We start from the raw sequence: 22324 nt of genomic DNA, 5'->3' as shown, positions 1-22324 counted from the left end.
ACTTAGAGTGGACCACCCTGTACATTTTACATACAGCACGAATTGCAGCCAGTTCTGCTCCAGTAGAGGTAGTCTTATACGAAATTAGGTGATAAATGTTTCCTTGTCGCGCAGGAACGTCGACGGCACATGCAGAACTAGTAGGGTTTACCGAGTCAAACTAATGGACGTGAATACTGTCCCGATAATCGTTGTATAGCATGAACTGTGGCAGTTGCTTAAGTGCTGGCGTTGATACGCTCGGTGTCTTCGATATCCCCGGAATAACGAGGCGCGCACGTGGGAGCTGCAGACATTATAGTGGCGACAGAGGTCAGGCTGAAGAAGTGAACTGCTTTAGGATGGGTTGCGTGGTCTCTGCAGAGGCATATACGCAAGGTTATGCTGCGGAACCCTTGAAATATGTCGCATGTGCATTCGCAAAGAGTCTAGAGCAACATACGTCGAAAGCGGGTGATCTTAGGCGAGTGCAATATTTCACAGTATTGATGCGCTCCGAGGGAGGCTCAGGAATGTACAAAAGGACTGACCCTGGACTGCCTGGAGGGCGCCCAAACTAGTCTTGCACGTGTTCGAAAGTACGGGCGCACTGTACCGAAGGAACACTACAAACAGTGCTCTATACAACTGCAATATTGAGTGTGCTAACGAGCCCCATGATTTCAGTCACGAAAGTGGACTAAGTGAGCGATAGATGCTAGCTTTTCTTTTTTTAATACAGTGCAATGGGGGCTACATGATAGATTGCGGTCTATCGGAATCCCGAAGGACTGATGAGTTGTGTAGTAAGGAATGTTTTGACTGTCGATGCATACCGAATATGAATTCATAGATTTGCGTGCAAATGCCACTAGCGCGCACTTTTCCGGTGAAAAGCTGAGATATTGCTTTTGAAGATAAGACGAAGTTAGTGTTCCTTCTCATTGATGTCTGGCACGCAACTGGAGACACATCACAAATGAGGGCTAAATGCAGATGTCATCGGTGTACATTGATATCTGGACGGTTGAAGGGACGTTCTCTGGGAGGGCGATGAGGGTTAGCTTAAACAAAGCAGGGCTGAGCAAATCAGGCCACAACACGGGGGGTATAATACGCTGGATTCGGATCACCTTGACAATGAATAAAAATGATCTTGTCAGATAACTCTATACCCACTGAAATATCCAACCACCGATGCCCATAGTTTCCAGCTTCTCGAAGATGGCTTCATGGGCTACGTTGTCGTATGCACCTTTCACATCAAGAAATAGTGCCACGGAAAGAGGTTTCATTCGTTTCTGTTGTTGAACTGTGGACGCGATGTCATCGACGTCAACACAGAAGCGACCTCGCTGAAAGCCGGCATTCCTGTGGGACATATTTGTTAGTGCTCGAGGTACCACTCAAGGTGCGTCAAAATCAATATTTCCGTCACCTTTCCCAAGTAACTTACCAAACTATTGGCCTCTAGTATGAGAGCTCGACCGCAGATTTCCCTGGTTTCAGTAGGGGTATCAGCCGACAGATTTCCATTCCTGAGGAACAACACCGTCGAGCCAAGACTGGTTATAATGTTTGGGAGCTCTTCTCGCGAGTCGTTGCCAAGATGGGACAGCGCAGCGTATGTGATTCAACATACCAAAAATATGTTCATGAAAGTTCCTAGTAAGGGGCCTAAATAAAATGGTGAAAACTCTTTCTTAAGTTCCTAATTGAACGGATCTGGTTACCCTTCTCAAAACTAATTGTATGTGTCGAACTGCAATTACAGGTTTCTAAGTGATCATTCGTAAAAAGAGAATATTTCTAACTTCAACCAGGTGCTTATCTGTTGCAAAATTCAACACATCTTTATAACCTATTGAACTATACCCATTTCAAGGCAAAATGCTTTTCCCATATCCGTCAATTTAGTCTCGTTCTGTGCTAGTGGTATCTACCGGACTCACGTAAATTTCTTAATCTCTCAAGGCCAACTTACATTCTTCTACCCCCTGCTACGCTTGCCTTCCCTTGGAAAATAATGTTTTACACTTAGCGACCATCTGTTATTCTTCTTTCGAATTACATGTCTTCCCACGTCTATTTCTTCTTGATTGCGACTAGAATGTCGTTAACTCAAGCTTTTTTCTTTCCCCTTTTTCGCACATAACGTTATATCTGTTATTTTCAGTTCTATATCTCTCTGCGCTGTCCTCCATTTCAGGAGGATTCCTTTTCGTTGGCACCCACGTTTCTGCCCCATAGGTAAATATTGGTAAGCTACAGTGTGTTTAAACATTCTTTTAGGTATACTGCAATTATATAGTCATGATCGGGAGATACTTGGGAAATGCGCTGCATCCCATTGTTATTCTCCTTATATTTCCATTTCCTGGTTCGGATGCGCGGTTAGTACCTGTTTTAAGTAGACATATTCGCTTAGCACTTCCAGTGCTTTGCTAACTGTTGTAAGCTGTTATTCCTTTCCGAAGCTTTTGAACATTCCTTAGCCTTCTGTATATTACTTCTCAGGCCTGCCTTAGTGTTTTACCAAGTCATTAATCACTGTGTGAAATTCGTCATTATTTTCCTGACTACTTCGGATACAGTATAGATAGATAGATGGATTTATTGAAAGGAAAAGGCAGAGAGGTTGGCCCGAATAATTCAAATCTGGCCTGCTACTCTGCACTGGGGAAGGGGAAGGAGAGAAGAAAGAAGGTCATGATGGGTGACGATGTGGGAGAAGGCATATGAAATATATATACAGACACAGCAGCTTGCTTTACAAACGTGAATCAAGTCCGCTGGCGCTCAAATAACGGCAAAGAGCGCGCACTGCCTGGACGCCCTTCCCCTTGTCCTGCCAAGCGCCCAGCAGCAGTTCCTCCGACAGAGGCCTCTTGTCTAAACGCTTCAAGGAAGCAGCTAGCACATTTCTTTCGTTCGCATACTCTGGGCACACCAATAATACATGGTCCACAGTCTCTGGGATGCCACAAGTTAAACATTCCGATGAGTCCAGCTGTCCAATTAAATGTAAGTACTTGCGCGTGAAAGCCACGTTTAAACGAAGTCGATGTATCAAGCATGTCTGATGACGCGGAATATCACGCGGAACATAAAATTTAAATGTTCGATCAAGCCTTCTTAGACGAATGTGTCGGGAGTCTGGTGGAGCCCAGTAAGCTGCTGTAGCAATATTCATATAACTTTTTAGAAGACACGTCGTATCCGCTCTTGAAAAAGGCACAGCTGTTTGGAATGAGTGCGCTTTTCGCTTCAACATCGGCCTGCTCATTCCCATGGAGGCCGCAGTGGGCAGGAATCCATTGAAACATTATCGTGTGGCCTTGCAGCTGGGCAGATGTGATGAGATCCATAATGTTTATTGCCAGGGACTGATAGGCAGTGTGGCGTAAGAAGTTTTCCAAAATTTGTAATGCAGTCTTCGAGTCCGTGGATATACACCATTTTTGAGGTGGTTCCCCACATATATAGCGAATAGATTCTCGAATGGCTACAAGTTCGGCAGCGGTTGACGTAGAGGTATGTCCCAAAAGGAAATGCAGAGTCGTTTTCCGAGCTGGTATGACCACAGCTGCAGCGGATGCCTGTGCTGACACAGATCCATCAGTGTATATGTGAATATAACTGGGATATTCTGACCAGATGTGTGCCAGAGTAAGTTGTTTGAGTCCACTAATTGGTACCATTGATTTCTTTAGTATTCCGGGAACACGAAGGTGCACAAAAGGTTTATCCATCGTCCATGGTGGTTGGGTGGGATGATATGGGAGGGCATATCCTGTCGGTACTTGCGACTGATGGCAGCGGAGTGCAGTTGTAAAACTGCAGTCCGGCCTCTCATCCAGAATCTTGCTGAGTGGGTGATAACGGTGTCTTGTAAGTGCTCGTAAATATACACGAAGTGGTTCGTGTGACAAGTATATGGACATTGGGCGAGCGTGTGCCTCTTCAATTGTGCCTTTGTTAGAGGTGCATCTGGGCAGTCCAAGGCATATTTTCAGTGCCTGCGCTTGCACGCTCTCTAAAGTCCGCAAGCAGGAAATGCTCATACTAGAGAGTACTGGGAGACTGTACCGGATGTAGCCAACAAACAGAGCCTCGTAAAGGCGTATTAAGGAGCGCTCAGTTGGACCCCATTTGATGCCAGCTATGTAACGAAGTACATGGCAAAAATTAATTAGCCTCTTCTTCACCATAGCAATATGTTTCGACCAAGATAGTCGGTGGTCAATAATTACTCCCAAGAATCTGTGCCTGGAGACGTATGGTATTACGACTCCATGAAGGGTAATCGGGTAGCGGCTGACACATTTTCCCGTAAACGCGATCACTGCACACTTTTCTGCCGCTAAAAATAAACCTTGACGCCGTAAGTACATCGATGTTAATGACACAGCTCGTTGCAGTCTCGCACGTAGTTGTGGGCGCGTCGAACCAGAGGCCCAGATGCAGATGTCGTCAGCATATGCACTTATGTGGATGTTAGTTGGCAGTTTACTCACCAGGCCAATTAGCGCAACGTTAAATAAAGTTGGGCTGAGAACTCCTCCCTGTGGAACTCCACGACCGACCTGAAAGTGGGTAGTATCTCCTTCAGGCGTAGTCATGTAAACAGAACGGCCGCTGAGATAGCTTACAATCCACAAGTACAGCCGGCCACCAACTCCCACGTCGTCAAGTCCATCAAGAATAGCTTCATGGAGGACGTTTTCGTAAGCTCCCTTTATATCTAAAAATGCAGCAGCTACTAGTCGACGGTGACGCTTTTCGTGTTCTCTGTCGCCACAAGGTCGATGACGCTGTCAATGGAAGAGCGTCCGCGGCGAAATCCAGTCATCATATTCGGATAAAGATCATTACTCTCTAGATACCACTCAAGTCTTGCCAGCACCATGCGCTCCATAACTTTTCCAACACAGCTTGCTAGGGCAACTGGCCGGTATGAGGTAAGTTCGAGAGGAGGCTTTCCAGGCTTCAAAAGAGCAACCAGGCGGCTAATTTTCCAGTGTTCAGGAACAGTACTAGAAGCCCATATATCATTGAAATAATTAAGTAGTGCAGTTCTACCGTCCTTGCCTAGGTTCGATAAGGTTGAATAAGTAATCCCGTCAGGACCAGGTGCAGATGAATGCCGACAAGAGGCAAGAGCGGCGTCTAATTCAGCTATTGTAAAGGGCACGTCGTATTGATCATTCGGCGAAGGTGGTGCAAAAACCTCTGAAATTGGTAACTGTGCCTGGTTTGTGCCCACAACCATTTTACAAAAATCTTCAGCTACGTCAACTTCATTGCGGCGTTGGTAAAGAGCCAGGGCACGAAAAGGGTGCCTTTCTCGCGGAGGTGTGCGCAAGCTTCTCGCAACATGCCAGATACGCGACAGGGGCTTACGGGGATCCAGTGATGAGCAGAACTGTCTCCAACGTTGTCGTCCTAACCTCTCCAGGTGACGCAAAATTTGACGTTTAGCTCGGCGAGAAAGTGCGAGATCTTGCGCGGATTTCGTTCTTCTGTACTTCCTTTCAGCCCGCCGACGGATCGCGCGAAGCCGCTCGAATTCCACGTCGATGCTGGACACTGACACCGGCACACTAACATAGCGAGTGTTCTCACTGAGAGAGAAAGTAATGAGTCCCTCTATTTGAGATGGTGACTGGAGGTCCACGCTGGAAGTCTCCACCGCTGCCCTAAAGGCGGGCCAGTCTGTGTATTGCACACGAGGTGAAGTGGCAGGTGCAAACCACTTGATGCATATGTACGTTGGTATATGATCACTCCCATGTGTTTCCACATCACTACACCAAGAAACGGAGGGATGGAGGTTTCTGGAAACAAACGCCACATCCAAGCAGCTGCTGTAGGTTGTTCCGCGTAGAAACGTCGGTGAGCCGTCGTTTATATTGACGAGATCTTGCGTATGCATAAAGTCTGCCAGGTCTCTTCCTCTATTGCTCATTATTGCACTACCCCACTGAGGGTGGTGAGCATTAAAGTCTCCCACAATAATACGAGGAGCTGCACAACACTGGATTGTTGAAAATAGATATGATTTGTCCAAGCCATCCCTCGGTGGAATATAAGCGCCAATTACAGAACATACTCGTCCTTTCAGGGTTAACGTCAAACAAATGTAGTGGTTCGTGTTGTGGGGCTGCAGAGCATGGCGGACGTGCGCAATGTCTTGGCGTATACATACCAGCACTTTGCTTGTTTCGTTTGCTTCTCTAGACCATAGCAGAACACATCCAGAAAGGCGGAAAGCAGCCGGCATGTTGGGCTCACAGATCACAATCACAGGAAAGCGGTACTTCTGTACCCGCTGTCGGAAGTCACTCAGCCGACCACGCAGGCCTCGGGCATTCCATTGCATCACAACACTGCGGCGCAAGTGCATCGTCACAGAGGTGGGGTTAGTTTGTTGCGCCATTGTGAATTATTGCAATGCCGCCAAGAGCGGCTCAAATGCGTCCAAAAACTGAACAGCAAACTTTGCTGTTTGCGTGTTGATGCTGGAGAGCAGCACCCGCATTGAACGAACCAGCTGTTTCAGCATTTCTTTTACCTGCTGGCTGTCGGGGTTGTCGGAATTTTCAGTACGTGTGGCAACCAAACTGTGATTAGGCCTGGCGTTGGCCTTTGATGGTAGAGCTGGCCACTCAGCATCAGAGGCGGTAGGTAATACAACAGCCTCTGTCTGATCCTTGGCATGTGACACTGTCTGCGACATTACAGCAAGAGTACTCTTAGCGGGATTAGACTCAATCTGTTGTGGCACCTGAGCTGACGTTAACTCTGAAGTTGACTTATCCAGGCTAGGCTTGCCTTCCGATTCCTTGTGTCGGCGTCGGGAACGGTGCCTGCGACGACGAATAGACGCGGCCGCTTCTTGATGAGTCGAGTTATCTCTCGCCATCTTTTTCAGTATACGTTTTTCATCCCGAATTTTAGGACAGTCCTTAGCCGTCGATTCATGGGCACCCGAGCAGTTAGAACACCTGACAGTCTCCGTCTCGCATGCGTCATGAGGATGCGTACCGCCGCATCGACGGCAGGATACCTCGTTTCGACAAACGGCGCTCACATGTCCGATCTTGTGGCATTTGTGGCACTGAACAGGTCTTGGAACATACATCCGAACTGGGCGCCTCACATAGCCCACTTTAACATGGGATGGGAGGGATTCAGTTTCAAAGACTAATTTAACGCACTTTGAGCGGCCGAATCGATGAACATCCACAATGCGCGCCGTAGATTTGATCAGCGTGCAGAGATCGCTTTCACTTATCTCGGGGTCAACGTCGCTGATTACACCTGCAGTAGTCTTTTTCCCATGTGCAAGGAAGGAACGGACCGGCATGTTGCCTAGCGCACCAATTCCTTTCAGCTTGTCCACTGTAGCCTGGGATTTGACATCCACGGTCAGGACATTCTTCCAGGGATTAATTCTGACTTCGTCAACTTCACCGGGAACCAGCTGGTCGAAAAACTGCGTCAGGTGCTGTCTGTTTATCACATTCAGATTCGCCGTTGCCGTTGTTGGTACGAAGGCCACGGAGAAGATCCCTTGCTTTTCAGCGTTCTTCTTTGGTGTCTCACTCATTACTGATGTTCGGCGCAGCTTTCTTTTCAGGCGGCGCGACTGGACAGGCGTGTAGCTGTTGTCGGAATCCATCTCTGTCACGGTGGGGTCATCTGCCGAGTCTGGAAGCTCCACATCCGCGACGTCAAGGTGACCCGTCGAGTACGCTGTAGCCTGTTCGATGGTGGCGGGTGGGCGCAGGGGTCGTGCGCCCGCCATCCCGAAGGATGTCGAGATAACAAATAGCTCACAGCGATATAAAATCCAGAAAAGTGGAAGAGCGCTAGCTTCAGACGTTCGGAAACCTCCACTTCTTCTTCTTCCTTCTCAGTATAGATTAGTATAGAACTCCTCGGCTACTTTGACTATCTTATCCATATTAGTGATGACATCGGCCATCTTATTCCTTAGCTCATACATCGAATTTTACCTATGCTCAATTTTGTTTTCACCGCTTTAAGACGGTCATTGTTCTTTAGAGCATGCTAGATTTTCCTCCTGCTGTATGCCAGATCACCACGCTATTCCCTGGATACTATCCTGCACTTCTCAAGCTTTAAAGACTCTTGCCTGGCTGAGACCCACTGCCTCGCCGAAGGAGCTCAGAGAATCGACCGGTTACTCTCTGGTGCTTCACAAGAACGCTCCAAAGTACGATACGATGCCAGTCACCGGCGTGTTACGTACTCTACAGGAAATTTAGTCCAGCCGTAGCATCCAATTCGGCGCAGCAGTCTACATCGAAAACTCTTGGCCCACTATGACGGGCCATACGTGGTTGTCAAATGCATAAGTGCTTTAACTTACGAAATAGCCCGCGTGACCGCATCGGGTCGTCGGTCCGCCAAAACCGATCTATGTCACGTGGCCCGTTTGAAGCCGTGTCAGCCTCGCACGACTCATGAACACGTTTAGAAGGCTTCGGCTGAATAGCGAGGGAATGTTACGCTACTGACGCCGATGAATTATTGTGGGGCAGAAGAACGGGAAGACGCATTGGTGTTTTAGAAAGCTGGTAGGCTTCACCTTGTCCCACTGCCACAGCAATGCAAGTAATCACCCCCCTTTCATATTTCACCGTAACAGTATCATACTTCCTTATGTCCGACGCTTTGGAACTATTGATTACCTTTTATTGCTCGGCCACTTCTATCTTATCTGTTTTGGTTGGAGGCTTTCATATTTTGGCCTATTTAATAAAATATTTCTTCTGTATAGATAATTTACAGGTATCCTCTCCAACTTTCCTACCACCTACTTCTACCGCGCACTCAGTATTGGTATCTCTGAAGTTATCATTGATCGCTTGTCCACTATGATTATCTTTCTGCTTTCAAGCTGAATATTCCGTTTCGAGGTACTGAATTTTTCTACCTTTCCTTTCGCAGCTAATTCGTTAATAGACTTTTTCTACTTATCTGTTTCATTTCCTCTACACATCTAGGCTAATTTGAGGCAGTCCTATCCTATGGTCACTGCGTCGCGCCTCTCCGATTACCTCTACATCCTGCATAAGGTCACAGTTTAAACATAGGAAGAAGTAATTTTAATTTTAGTCTGGTCCATTAGGGCCTTTCCATTTCAAGTACCGCTTCTTCCGCTTGGTGAAAAAGGTATTTCGCTCTGAACACTACACTAATACCTTCCGTGGTTATTCCTAGAACCGAATGTCTGGTCACCAACCTGCTTTCTGCCTGTCTTGGTAATAAGTGGTCCACCAGTATAGTATAATGCGTTTTTACTTTCCCCACTTCTGATTCTACATCTTCGTAGAAAGCTGTCACTGGCCCTTCACCAAGAAAGCTAGCAATGGATTGCGTTAGATATATAACTGCATTCAACTGTGCACTGTGCAGCTGCAGTCATATAGATTTTTATTGCGAAAACACTCATAGGATTGGGAGAGCCGAGCAACGACTTTGCTTGCGCCTGAGTCCTGACTGGTCGGCCAGAGCCTGACGCCGCAATCCGCATGTCCTGGAGCGGGAAATTTAAACAGCGCTTCCGCAATGTATCGTCAGTATAATCCGGTTAAGGTCCCAATAGAGCCCAGCATACTTGTCCAACGCTTGTGCGTACGGATGAAGAATTTTGACACTAACAATAAAGCCGGAGAGTAAGTAGTCCGAACCCAGGAATTTTTCGTGGGAAGCGAGTATATAACCGCGTCACCATCACTGGAGCCGTTCATGCCGTGTGAGGACTGCAGTAAACTTTCGCGCTGTACTTTGCACTTTGTTATCTCTATGACATGCATATGTGTGCAGCAGGGCTCAATTTGCGCTGGAGGCCAATGGACGGCCGGGCTAGATCCTCAGAGCCTAGTAAAGTATTTTATTTATTCAATCATTTGTGCGGAAATGACTTCACAGGTCCTATTGGGTACAAATACGTTATGAGTCAACCTTTTTGTATTGTGTTGGATTTCTTCGAATCTGTCACGGTGTCCAAACTGAAAAAAAAATTAACTTGCTTAATTATTACATAATTGCTACTGCAGGCAGATGGAAGAAAGAAAAAATACACGGTCTTTTAATATTTGCTATATAAGAGCTTAACTAAGAAAGTGTAGTAGTAGTTGCAGTAGTCATTGGTCATTACTACCCATTACTAAGCATTTCAGTCATTAAGAATTCCTAAAAGCGGGAATCCTCTATACCTCGACGAGTAGAGTTGAATATGGAACCCCCCCAAAAAATAGCGGGGTAAGCGTTTGAAGTCGGTACCTTTCACGTAAAGAGGCATGAAAATAAACGGTGACATACCAAATTTTTGTACCTGTCTGAAAAGTCTAGTATAAATGCTGCTTTTAAGGAAACTAAGCTCGCTTAAAAGACCTAGAGGAAGAGAAAGTGCTCTTGATCTCTTTCTGTTTATACTCATTACTGATTCTAAATGCTTGATTGTAATTTGTTTCTGAGTAACCTACCGGATGTGGGCGCCCTGTCCTTTTGCACTGATTGTGAGAGGTCGCGAATATATTTGTTCGTTTTATTAGCACCCTTGCACAGGCCCGAAATATAACCCCAAATATATTTCATTTGCATTTTCACAATAATACCAATCTGTGGATCACGGTCACCATGACCTCAGCTCTAGCGTTCTCGCGGACTTAGCTTCTTAACCGAACTTTGCGGATATTAGTAGATTAAAACGTGATAACAAATATTTCACGCAATTCTAACCTTTTTACTAAGCCCAACTTCACAGTGTTTACATTTCCGCTGCTGTATTAACCGGTGTCAATTGCTTTTGTATGAGGCCAATATTTTGCAGCGACCACAGCGTTTTCTCTTCAGAGATAGGAAGGGGGGCTCTGCTTGCCCTGAAAACAAAATAGAAGATATGGAGGCTGAAGGCGTGGGTTTTCTCGAATCATTTTTCGAGTACGCTGTAACCATTTGTATAAAGGGTACATTGCCAAATGCAGGTCTCTCGGTCTTTCAGCGGTGGGACATATTTTACAGGAGTCTTAGAATTCGAGTAATGAGCCATTATCATGGATCCCATTGATGAAGCATTTTCTACTTCGTAAATATGGGCACACCAGAAATTAGTTGCAAAGGTTTAGTGAAGCACTCTGGCCAATAACTTCGTGACATAACTTTCAAGCAAAAGATACTGCAATTTAGCACAGAAAAAGTCAATACGCCTTGACTAGGTCGCTAACAAGACATTTGCTTTTTATGAACAATTTCTCAATACGTTTAATGACGCAGCCAGACCGCTTTTTCTAAATAGATTATAAAATTTTATATCGAGGTGAAATTTACACTGACGCACCAAGAATGTTTGGGGCTTATTTGACTGCCACATGCGGCTGTTCAGAAGTACTAAAAACCAGATATGTGGCTTAGGTTTTAGCAATTTAAAAAAAAAAGCGTTTCCTCGAATTTAACATAAACAACGTGCAGTTATTCTTTTAGTTGCTTATTAGTGTAGACACAGACAAATCACCCATTTCTGCTTAAGTGTGCGAAGTCTTCTGGCTCGGATGATTTGAGTGTTGAGTTTTATATGACGTCTATGCCTCGCCTAGCCCCTGCCCTGTTGGGAATTTCAGTGCTACTTATGACGTGCGCTTTTTTTCTCGCCATTTTTTACAGCACAAACCACACAAATCTCGAAAGGCGCACATGTAGATAGGCTCAAAATGATTGAATCGTATCGTTCTATACCTCTAACAACGAGGACAATATCTTTACGAAAGCTTTCTCTTCTCGTCGACCGCTTGTGGCATTGGATTTATTACATTGAGACCAAAACTGGCCGCAAAGTAAGAGGCCGCTGCACAAAAATATTATCCATAACGCACGTTTTGACAAGCCTCTTTTTGGCGATGTCTTGCACAATTGTATTGACATATGTTATAATGCGTCTAACAAATCAATCACTTAGCAAAAGCTTTGCGAATTTAATGCATTTTAATTATCTATTCGGAACGCGACCTGCTGTAAACTTTGTTTTCGCCTTGTATCTTGAGCCTTTTGCCTTTGTTTTAGCAGAAAAATAATTTGTGATTTCTCGCTATTAGAATGTCAAATTAATATGAAGAGGTTTGTCCAATGTTCATAATGTGGCCCAATTCTATTCTGAACAAAAACAAAGGGTGCGCGAGGTTTTTGGATGCCAATAAAAAGTTTTCCGATAGTTAGGGCTCTTGTGTTGACCTTGAAAATTAAAAGAGTTTTGGCATAGGCTACAGTGTACAAAGTGAAGTCATTTCGGGGTTGTCAGGTAAAACTCTGAAGCCTTACAATGTTTGGCACCCGCCTTGCATAAGCATTAAACCGTAGGCTTCACTGGAATTTTCATCTTTCCTCACAGGCTATAAACGCTGCCTCCGACGAATGAGTAGCAGTTTGGTTTGCACGAGAACAAGTTTGCAATGTATTGAAAATTTCACATTGTATTCGAATTGTTTCATTGGGAAAAAAGAATGTACAAGTAGTGAGCACACTTTTTGCAAACTTCATGTGGGACTCCCGATTGGAGGCTATGCGTCATGGCAATTTTTTCTCCCTCTTGGTATCGTGTAGGTGGTAATAAACACTTAATTTTTCACCAATATGTTCCGACGTTTTCTTTAAATATTTAAAAAAACGGCAAACTCCTTCCTGTGCAGCTATACTTAACAGAGTTATAAGTGCCCATTTTTCTATTCTGTTCGAGTCCTCTGGCGTCAGCTGCGATAGTTCTTTGAGTTTTACTAAATGAAGCTGCCAAAAGATTTCATTTCCGTATTGTGAGGTTTAGAGCACTGGGTGCCAACCTCCAACTGCGATTGGGTAGCCCAGCGAGAGACCCTTTCACAGCTGCCACTGGCCAGCCTCTAATGCTTGATATTGCACGGATGTCCGTAAGCCGCTATGGTCACCCGGAATAAAGACATCTCATAGAGTCTGTTAAATGGCAGCGTTGGAATGCTGAGGAACTGGTTAGTGCTATCGCGTCTTAAACTGAACCTTACGCATACCCGGTTAGCAGGGCGAAGCACCAGCGGCCACCTGCCACCTACAGCTAGCAGATGGAAAATAGAAAAATTGGAGAGAGGGAGCTGGAAGGCAAAGGGAGATAATGTGAAAGATAATGGATGGCTTAGCCGCTTGGGTGGGGTGAAAATGGAGGTATGCGCCGATGAAAGATGGCTGCCCCACTGGACGAGCCCGTAGGGTGGCTACCGTGCAATTAGGGGGTGTGACAAATGCAGAACAGGGCGAAAAGTTCGGATTTGGACATCGCTATGAAGCACACGGCTGACTGCGGTGAAAATATGCCTTTTGTGGCGAGAATGGAAGAGTGGTTTAACATCAGGGTGAGAATCATGTTGTCTGGAGAAAGGATAATGCAGATAATAAAAGAGTGCAGTGGCAGAAGAGGCTGAGGTGCAGGCGTTAGGTAACGTGCCGTTTTAATGGGTGATGTGTCGTCACAGAATATGAGTGCACAGAATGAAGTATACTCACGTCGCGCACGTGCCGCATAACCTGAGGTCGGAAAGGCGCGGTCGCCCCTTCTATTACTGTGATGACTTCACCTACCTAATGGAAAGAACCTAGCTTTTCAGAGCAGAGATGGCATCTTAATAATATGTGTCACGTTTCAGATCGCAAACCTAATTTGAAACAATCAAGAACAGGGAAAGGAGGGCCAGCTGAAGGTTGATCGCGTGTTAAAATTAAGAGTAGGGTCATGTGTATTTACATATCCTTGTCAAATTATCTGCTTATGCGCAGGGTAAAATATAAATGCTCAAATGACTTTGCTCGTGTTCCAAATTACCGTATATCGCAATCACCTGGCTTCTGCTCCTATTGCTAACAACCGTATATCGTAATAATTTGGCTTCTTGGTTCAGTCTAGGCACAAAAAAGATGGCAAAAGTTCTCATTCACACATTGTTTCCTGTACCAATATATTGGTAGCCTCACGTCCATTGTCTGGACAATAGCCGTACCTGACTTCAAAGAATGTAGCGCCCAGGCGCAGTGAATTTGTGTTAAGCCAGCCATCGGAAATAGCTGCTTTTATTCACTCATCGATCATACATTTGAAACATCACTTCTTGCAAATACCCCTTTTGTGCCATGGTCAGTGCACTGCCGCTTGAGTCAGTAGCCCCTGAATATAAATAATTACTTTTCATGTACTAATGCCCTGTTTTTGAACATTCTTCACTGGACTCTAAGAAGGTAACTTTAATGACGCCACACACACTATGATTTCTACCTGGAGTGGAGCGCTCTAAAGTTCTATGTTACCTTTCGCTGCTCATGGTGCTCTTTAGCCTATACAAGACCGCCGATGGATCTCGACGCAGAGCCGCCGATTCCATCGACGCCTAGTGCAGGTGCTGGGATTCTGGGAGTGTTTACTGCACGATTTACTCGCCCTCTTTTGTGGCTGGCGTTATTTGACGCTGGTGTGCCTCCGCAGAATTTTCATGTGTCGGCAAAGTGATGGCAGGAGTCTACTGGGACTATGACAACGGCTTCGCTGGTGGCGACCTGCTGAAGTAAGGATGCATGGCGGTCAGTGGTTTTGCATATTGCCGCATGCCTCTCTGAAAAGAGGACAAAGAAGAGCAGAGGACAAAGAGGACGAAACTGTGTGTAGCACTTGGAACGGATCCGATCAGTGATCGCTGCCTTGTACTCGTTACATTTTCTGGTGGAGGTGCGGGGTACGATTTCCCTTTTTGCTGAGTGCAATCTCTCAAGGGCAACCGAGAGCCACCACGGATTTGACACCGGTCCATCGCAGTTGCAGCCGCCACCTTCGAGGTCAGTCGCCAGAGTTCGGGCATCTTTCCTGCACGCCTGTGGCCAACATGCATAGGTCCAACCCGAACATTGCTTCTAACGGAGAGTCTTCACCCCAGTTCGTCGTCCTCCAGTCTCGAACGCCGCCGTCCTTCCATGGCGAGCTTTATGAGGACGCTGAAGACTGGCTGGACCAATTCTAACGGGTCGCCAATTACGACGGCTGGGATGAGCAAAGGAAGCTCTATAATGTCTACTTTGCTCTCGAAGATTCAGCGCGGACGTGGTTCGTGAACCACGAAACGACACTATCAACATGGGACCTCTTTCGTCGCCAGCTGTTGGCGACCTACACCGCCAACGACCGAAGAGAGCGTGCGGAGTCGGCACTGAAATCTCGTATCCAAGCCCCAAACGAGAGCATTGGAATGTTCTACGAGGACATGATCCGCCTTTTTAGGCGTTCTGATCCAAATATGTCAGAGGAGACGAAAGTGCGCCACGTAATGCGCGGGGTGAAGAAAGAACTATTTGCTGGGATTGTGCGCAATCCACCTGGCACGGCATCAGAATTTCTAGCGGAGGCCACCACGATAGAACAAACACTTCGACACAGGGCTCAGCACTATAACCGTAACGTGTCCGCCATGTCACCGGTCGTCTACGGTTCCGGCATCAACGGTTCTGATGATGCCTTAAGGGAGCTGATTCGATCTGTGGTCAGGGAAGAGCTGAGACATATTCAGCTACAGGGTCTAACATCGTCGTCGAGGCTTCCATCACTCGCGGAGGTCGTTCACGAAGAAGTGAGGCAAGCCGTCGTCCCGGAACCATCTGTGCCTGGTGTGCAGCCACCGCCACCGAGTGTGCCAACGTACGCGGCCGTGCTTCAGCAGCATAACCTCTGTGATCCTCCGAGGGAACCCCACTGTGCCGCATCCAAACCAGCACCACAGTGGGTACGGCTCTCCCAGAGCCAGAGTGAACCCCCCTACTCTTGATCCAAGCCCACGCCATCCTCCTCTTCTAGCCGAAGCACGATTCCGAAGGACTGACGTCTGGCGTACCCCTGACAATCAGCCCCTTTGTTACCACTGTGGTGAGGCCGGTCACATGTTAAGGTTCTGTCCGTACCGCCGCGCCGGACTTCGTGGCTTTCATCCGCGTGCACGATGTCCTCGGAGTGGTGAACGACCACCCGAAATCGAGGAGTACCTGTCGACGCATACGAATCCTCCGGACGTCCCACAGTACGGGTCCTGCGTCATTACCTCTTCCCGTTATCGTTCTCTAAGTCCACGGCCCTCTACATCCCGCACTAGCCGCTCGACGAGCCCCCGCTCCCCGAGGCTTCGGGAAAACTAGGAACAGCGACCTGCAGAGGTGAGGCCGCTGACGAGCGAAGTGCTGAACATCCTCCATCAAGTTTAGTACAAGATAACGGCTATCAGACGGCGACATGTAACGATGAACCTGAGTGCGCAGTTTCGGACATACCAGTTTCTATCGACGATTGTCTCATTACAGCTTTAGTTGATACGGGGGCGGACTATTCAGTTATGAGCAGTGGGTTAGCCAGGAAATTGAAGAAAGTTTTAACCGAGTGGACTGGGCCTCAGATCCGCACTGCAGGGGGACACCTTATTACCCCGGCTGGAAGATGCGTTGCGAGAGTTGCAATTGACGGATTTGTTTATGTTTGCGACTTCGTTGTACTTACTTACTGTTCGCGAGACGTCATACTCGGCTTGGACTTCTTACAGGCTAATGGCGCGATAATTAATTTACAAGAATCACGAGTGACATTTTCGCCGAGACAAGCCATTGCGAGATCTAGCGTCGACGGTTCATCAACGTCCGCCTTACGTATTACAGTTGCTGACGTTACGGTCCCGCCACGGTGCAGCATTATGGTCTTGGTAGAAAGTGACTCACCATGCGACCGAGACGTACTGGCAGAGACTAACGTGGGCTTGCTTCTTGAGAAAGGGATCTGCGCTGCCAGAGGACTTGTTCGCTTACGGGATGGTTGTGCGAAGCTCTGGATTACGAATTTCGGGACCGAGTTTCAGCACATTGCGAAAGGAACGGCCATCGCGTATGTTGCCGACTTTATTGAGCCAGGGAACATCTGTACTCTGGCGCCGCCGTCACCAGCCAGATGTAATGCACCCGACATTCTATCAACTGTGGACATTAATGCCAATCTGTCGGTGGTTGAGCGGCGGCGACTCCTGGACCTCCTTCAGGAATTTGCTGGATGCTTTGCAACGTCTTCGAAAGTTGGGCGTACCCCAGTAGCCAAACATCGCATTATGGTTGACGCGGAGACCAAGCCGATTTCCCAACACCCATACCGAGTGTCGTCAACGGAACGAGAGGCTATTCGAAGACAGGTGCAGGAAATGCTTATCGATGACGTGGTACAGCCGTCTACTAGCCCCTGGGCTTCGCCTGTAGTGTTGGTGAAGAAAAAAGACAACACCTTGCGTTTTTGCGTCGATTATCGTAAGTTAAATCAGGTAACGAAACGGGACGTATACCCGCTCCCACGTATCGACGACGCATTGGACCGGTTACGCAATGCCAAATATTTCTCGTCGCTTGACCTCAAGAATGGCTACTGGCAGATAGAAGTGGACAAAAGGGACAGAGAGAAAACAGCGTTCGTCACCCCCGACGGCCTTTATGAATTTAAAGTGCTTCCTTTCGGTCTCTGTTCTGCACCAGCAACCTTCCAGCGAATGATGGACACCGTTCTCTCTGGACTGAAGTGGCAAACGTGCTTAGTGTATCTTGACGATGTCGTCATTTTCGCGGTAGTTTTGAGGAGCACCTTGACCGACTGCGAATGGCACTGCAGGCACTGCGTTCAGCCCAACTGACGATAAAACCACAGAAATGCCATTTCGGATTCCAGGAGCTCCGCTTTCTTGGCCATATTATTAGTTCTGAGGGCGTGAAACCAGATCCCGACAAGACGGCTGCTGTGGAAAAGTTTCCGCGCCCAACCGAAAAAAAGTCCGTTAGAAGGTTTTTGGGGCTTTGTGCCTATTACAGGCGTTTCGTAGAGAATTTTTCAGTGATTGCCGAGCCTCTTACGCGTCTTACCCGAGACAATGTTCCTTTTGCGTGGCAAGATGATCAAGAGGATGCTTTCAACGAGTTGCGCCGGCGACTGCAGGCCGCCCCGATACTTGCCCATTTTGACGAAAACGCCGCTACGGATATCCATACCGATGCAGTAATTTTGGACTCGGTGCCGTTCTGATTCAGTGGCAAAATGGCACTGAAAAAGTTATCGCTTACGCAAGTCGCTCTCTTTCAAAAGCAGAGTCAAATTACTCAAGCACGGAAAAGGAATGTCTCGCGGTAATTTGGGCCATAACTAAGTTCCGACCCTATATTTACGGCCGACCTTTTAGGGCTGTAAGCGACCACCATTCGTTATGCTGGCTAGCCAACCTCAAAGACCCCTCTGGACGGCTTGCAAGGTGGAGTCTCCGTCTCCAAGAACACGACATTACGGTTGTATACAAGAGCGGCCGTAAGCACAGCGACGCCGATTGCTTGTCTCGTGCACCAGTTGATGCTGCCCCTCGCGACAGAGAAGACGATGACTTCCCGTTTCTTGCTGTCGTCACGACCACCGACATGGCCCAGCGTCAACGGGCTGACCCTGGTTTACGCCCGCTTATTGAGCATCTCGAAGGCCTTGATGTAGCTGTCCCACGTGCTTTTGCATGGGGTTTATCCTCCTACAGCATTCGCAATGGCGTCCTATATAAGAGAAACTTTCAGCACAACAAGGAAACCTTTCTTCTCGTTGTGCCGTCCGACCTCAGGCCAGAAATCTAGCACGCATGCCACGATGAGACTTCGGCTGGACATTTAGGAGTCACGCGAACATTAGCACGCATTCGACAAAAATACAATCGGCCTAAGTTGCTGCCTTCAGTCCAGCACTACGTGAGAACATGCCGAGATTGCCAGCGGCGAAAGACACCTCCGCTGAAGCCTGCAGGGCTCCTTCAGCCGATAACTCCGCCAACAGCCCCTTTCCAGCAAGTGGGTATGGATCTTCTGGGCCCTTTCCCAACGTCCGCATCAGGGCACAGATGGATAGTAGTGGCGACGGACTACTTAACGCGATACGCCGAGACACAGGCACTTTCCCGTGCAACTGCTGTAGAAGTAGCCCAGTTTTTTCCTGAGACCATCGTACTGCGCCACGGTGCCCCATCGGTTATTATCACTGACCGCGGTACAGCCTTTACGTCTGAACTAATGCAGGCTCTCTTCAGTCTTACCCGCACAAGTCATCGTAGGACTACTGCTTACCATCCGCAAACAAACGGACTGACTGAACGCCTCAATAGAACGCTTGCAGACATGATTTCCATGTACGTCGACGTTGAGCATCGCACGTGGGATAAGGTCCTTCCGTATGCAACTTTTGCATACAATACGGCTGAACAGGAGACGACGCGTCTTGCACCATTCCAGCTAGTCTACGGTCGTCCCGTCACCACAATGTTGGACGCTATGCTACCATAAGTCATGGCGACGATGTCACCAACGCCTATGCAGACGTCGACATATTTCTACAGCGGGCCGAAGAAGCGCGCCAGCTCGCACGATGCCGTATTCAACAACAACAACATCGCGATGCCAGTCGGTACAACCTCCGACACCGAGACGTTCACTACCAACCTGGCGATCTTGTATGGGTGTGGACACCAGTGCGCCGTCGAGGACTCTCCGAGAAACTACTTCGCCGTTACTTTGGGCCATACGAGGTCATTCGGCGTCTTAGTAACGTGACTTACGAAGTTGTTGCTTTGAGCCAGCGACCTTCAACACGGCGGCGCTCAAGTGCTGAAACTGTTCATGTAGTGCGGATGAAACCGTATTATGAGAGGCAGTGATCTTTTGCGCGTGTGCAGCTTTGTGTTCCCTGCTTCTCCTGTGTGCATAATCTGAGAATATTCCCAGCGTCGAGTCGCCGCTTTCCAAGAGGGGGGGTAATGCCGCGTGCCTCTCTGAAAAGAGGACAAAGAAGAGCAGAGGACAAAGAGGACGAAACTGTGTGTAGCGCGTGGAACGGTTCCGATCAGTGATCGCTGCCTTGTACTCGTTACAATATCAATGTAAAAAAGAAATAAAAGTTACTTGCAGGCCCTGCTATTTATCATATCTGGCTAGCAATCCAGGAGACATGGCCTACGGTATGCGACAATATACAGCCTTAATACGTATAGCGTGTCTTGTTTTAACCTTTTTTTATTGAGCTTAGACGTCACTATTGATTCAAGCTTGCGGTATCAAGAAAATTACCACGTAAGGTCACGGTTCTGCTATTTCGTCGAGTTTCTGGACGCCAATGTTTCTAGACGGCATTGTTTCACTGCTGCTGAGCTATATATTGCTTTCTAAATGAATATAGACTGAAACAATTAGGTTAGAAAGAAGTCGACGATCACAACTATATTTCAACTGCCATGGATTTGTTACCGTGCAATGACATTGAGTTCATCGGACAGTACACTTAATCTAGCATTTTTGATGTGACAACGCGGCCGCCGCACCAGAGGTGCCACAGAAACCATTGTGGCCCGCTGCCCATTCGTCTAGCCTCTGAGCCACTGGAGCTGGCGCGCATTAGTGAGCAGCATTCCTATTGCGCAACATCAAAACATCAGTTTAGAAGAAAACAACAATTCCTAATGTGTGAAAGTGTTCAATCTGCTGTAAAGCATTGAAGTCTCATTTAGATCAAAATTTAATACCGGCTCAGGCTTCCATCAACATAGCAGGCCTGGGCGAATGCGTGGTTCTCAGAATCCGGACGCAAATGCTGAAAAGCTAATTACAGTCGAAGAATTAAGCTATCGCTTTTCTGCTGGATGCAAGAAAGGTAGCACCACCTGCCCTACTTAGCCCGCCAAGGTAAAGCAATGCAAAGGGTTGGATAAACATCCTTTAATACTTGTTTAGAGTAAGGAAGGAAATCAACGTGTAGAACACAAGGGAATAGGGGAGATGTAAATGCATGGTCAAAAGATCTTAATTTGTCGCGAATAAAATTCTCAATAAGAAGAAATTAGGATACCATTCCTATCACCGCCAGTAACTCGTTAGGTCATGAAAATTGGGGTGCCTACGTGTTCGGGTCGGCACCTAAATGATGAAGAAATATGATTCTTCTTAGGTGTTTATTCTAAACCATGATCGCATGTTTTGTATGCGTGTCTTATATGCTTTAAATGTCAACCATGCGCCTTGATTTCAAAGGACGCCCAGCTGGTGTTAGGTGACATTATGTAAATGTTGCTAAGAAACTTACATGCCTTATTTCGTGGAAAACTGAAATGCGCATGAAATTGAGGTTTGTCTGTCCAATGCGGTGCCGAGCTTAACCGGCAACTGACAGTTGGTGATGATGCTTGATTAGTGGGGACCTCTACTGCCATTTACTCTTCAGCAGCGGCTGCTGCGTATAACCCTAAATTAAATAGCACCGCTTTAACTTTTTGCCGCTTATCTTTTGGTAGAAGTCGTGCCTCCTTAATTTTGAGGGCACACTTCCCCTAATCATCAGACTTGCGACCTACCAAAACTTTGCAGACAATATAGCCCAGAAAAAAAGGGCGTGGACATTTTATTTTGAGAAAGGTTGTACGTTTCAAGGTGCGTTGCATATCCAGAATAAAGGTTCTCTGGTATCCTTGAAGTCAGATTCTCGCCGGAATCTCCTGATAGACGGAATATAATGTCAACGGTCTTCTGCCTTTTCGCCTGCGCATTATGGATTACGTTATTGTGTATCATATAAGCCTTGAAGTAGCGGGTCAAGTTTCAGAATTATTGCTTTAAATTCTACACTCTAAAGCGAGAGGCGGAGGCTTTAGGCAGTCACAGCCCTGTCAAGAGATTTGGTACAGAGAAGCGTAATTTCTGGCCGAATGAGCGGTCGTCTACGAATGTTTACTCATTGCATAAATTTGTTCAGCCTTTGATAAATAGACACCAAAACATTTGGCTAGTGATTTTGCATATTAAGATCTTCAAAGCAACACACAATCTCTGCGGCGCGTAAAATTCTGTTCTAGTTATTCACAACCGGGCTTGGAGCGACAAATTATTTGATATATTGATACTGCCTGCTGGCTGAGCATGCATTCATCATTAAATCAGTGCGCGTGGTGGGGCTTGCTCATGCACCGTCAATTGCAACAGCATCAAAGGATGCTGCGTACCACATCAAGAAACGTCACATAGTGATGCGCAGGAATGGTGGGCGTTAAGACCTTGGCTGTAAAACCTTTTGATTTCAGTTTTACCCCTGTGAAAAGACGTCTTCGTCGGCTGAGTGGTAGATAGCTGCGATATAATATCTTCAGCTGGCCGAGTATACGTTGTCATGAAATCAGCATTTCAGTATAAGGTAAGAAGAGACAGACACAAAATGGAGAACAACTGACGAAACATG

Source organism: Amblyomma maculatum, chromosome 2, assembly GCF_055883805.1.
Source record: "Amblyomma maculatum isolate TAMU_Amacu chromosome 2, ASM5588380v1, whole genome shotgun sequence".
NCBI lineage: Eukaryota > Metazoa > Arthropoda > Arachnida > Ixodida > Ixodidae > Amblyomma > Amblyomma maculatum.
Note: the sequence above shows the minus strand (reverse complement) of the source record.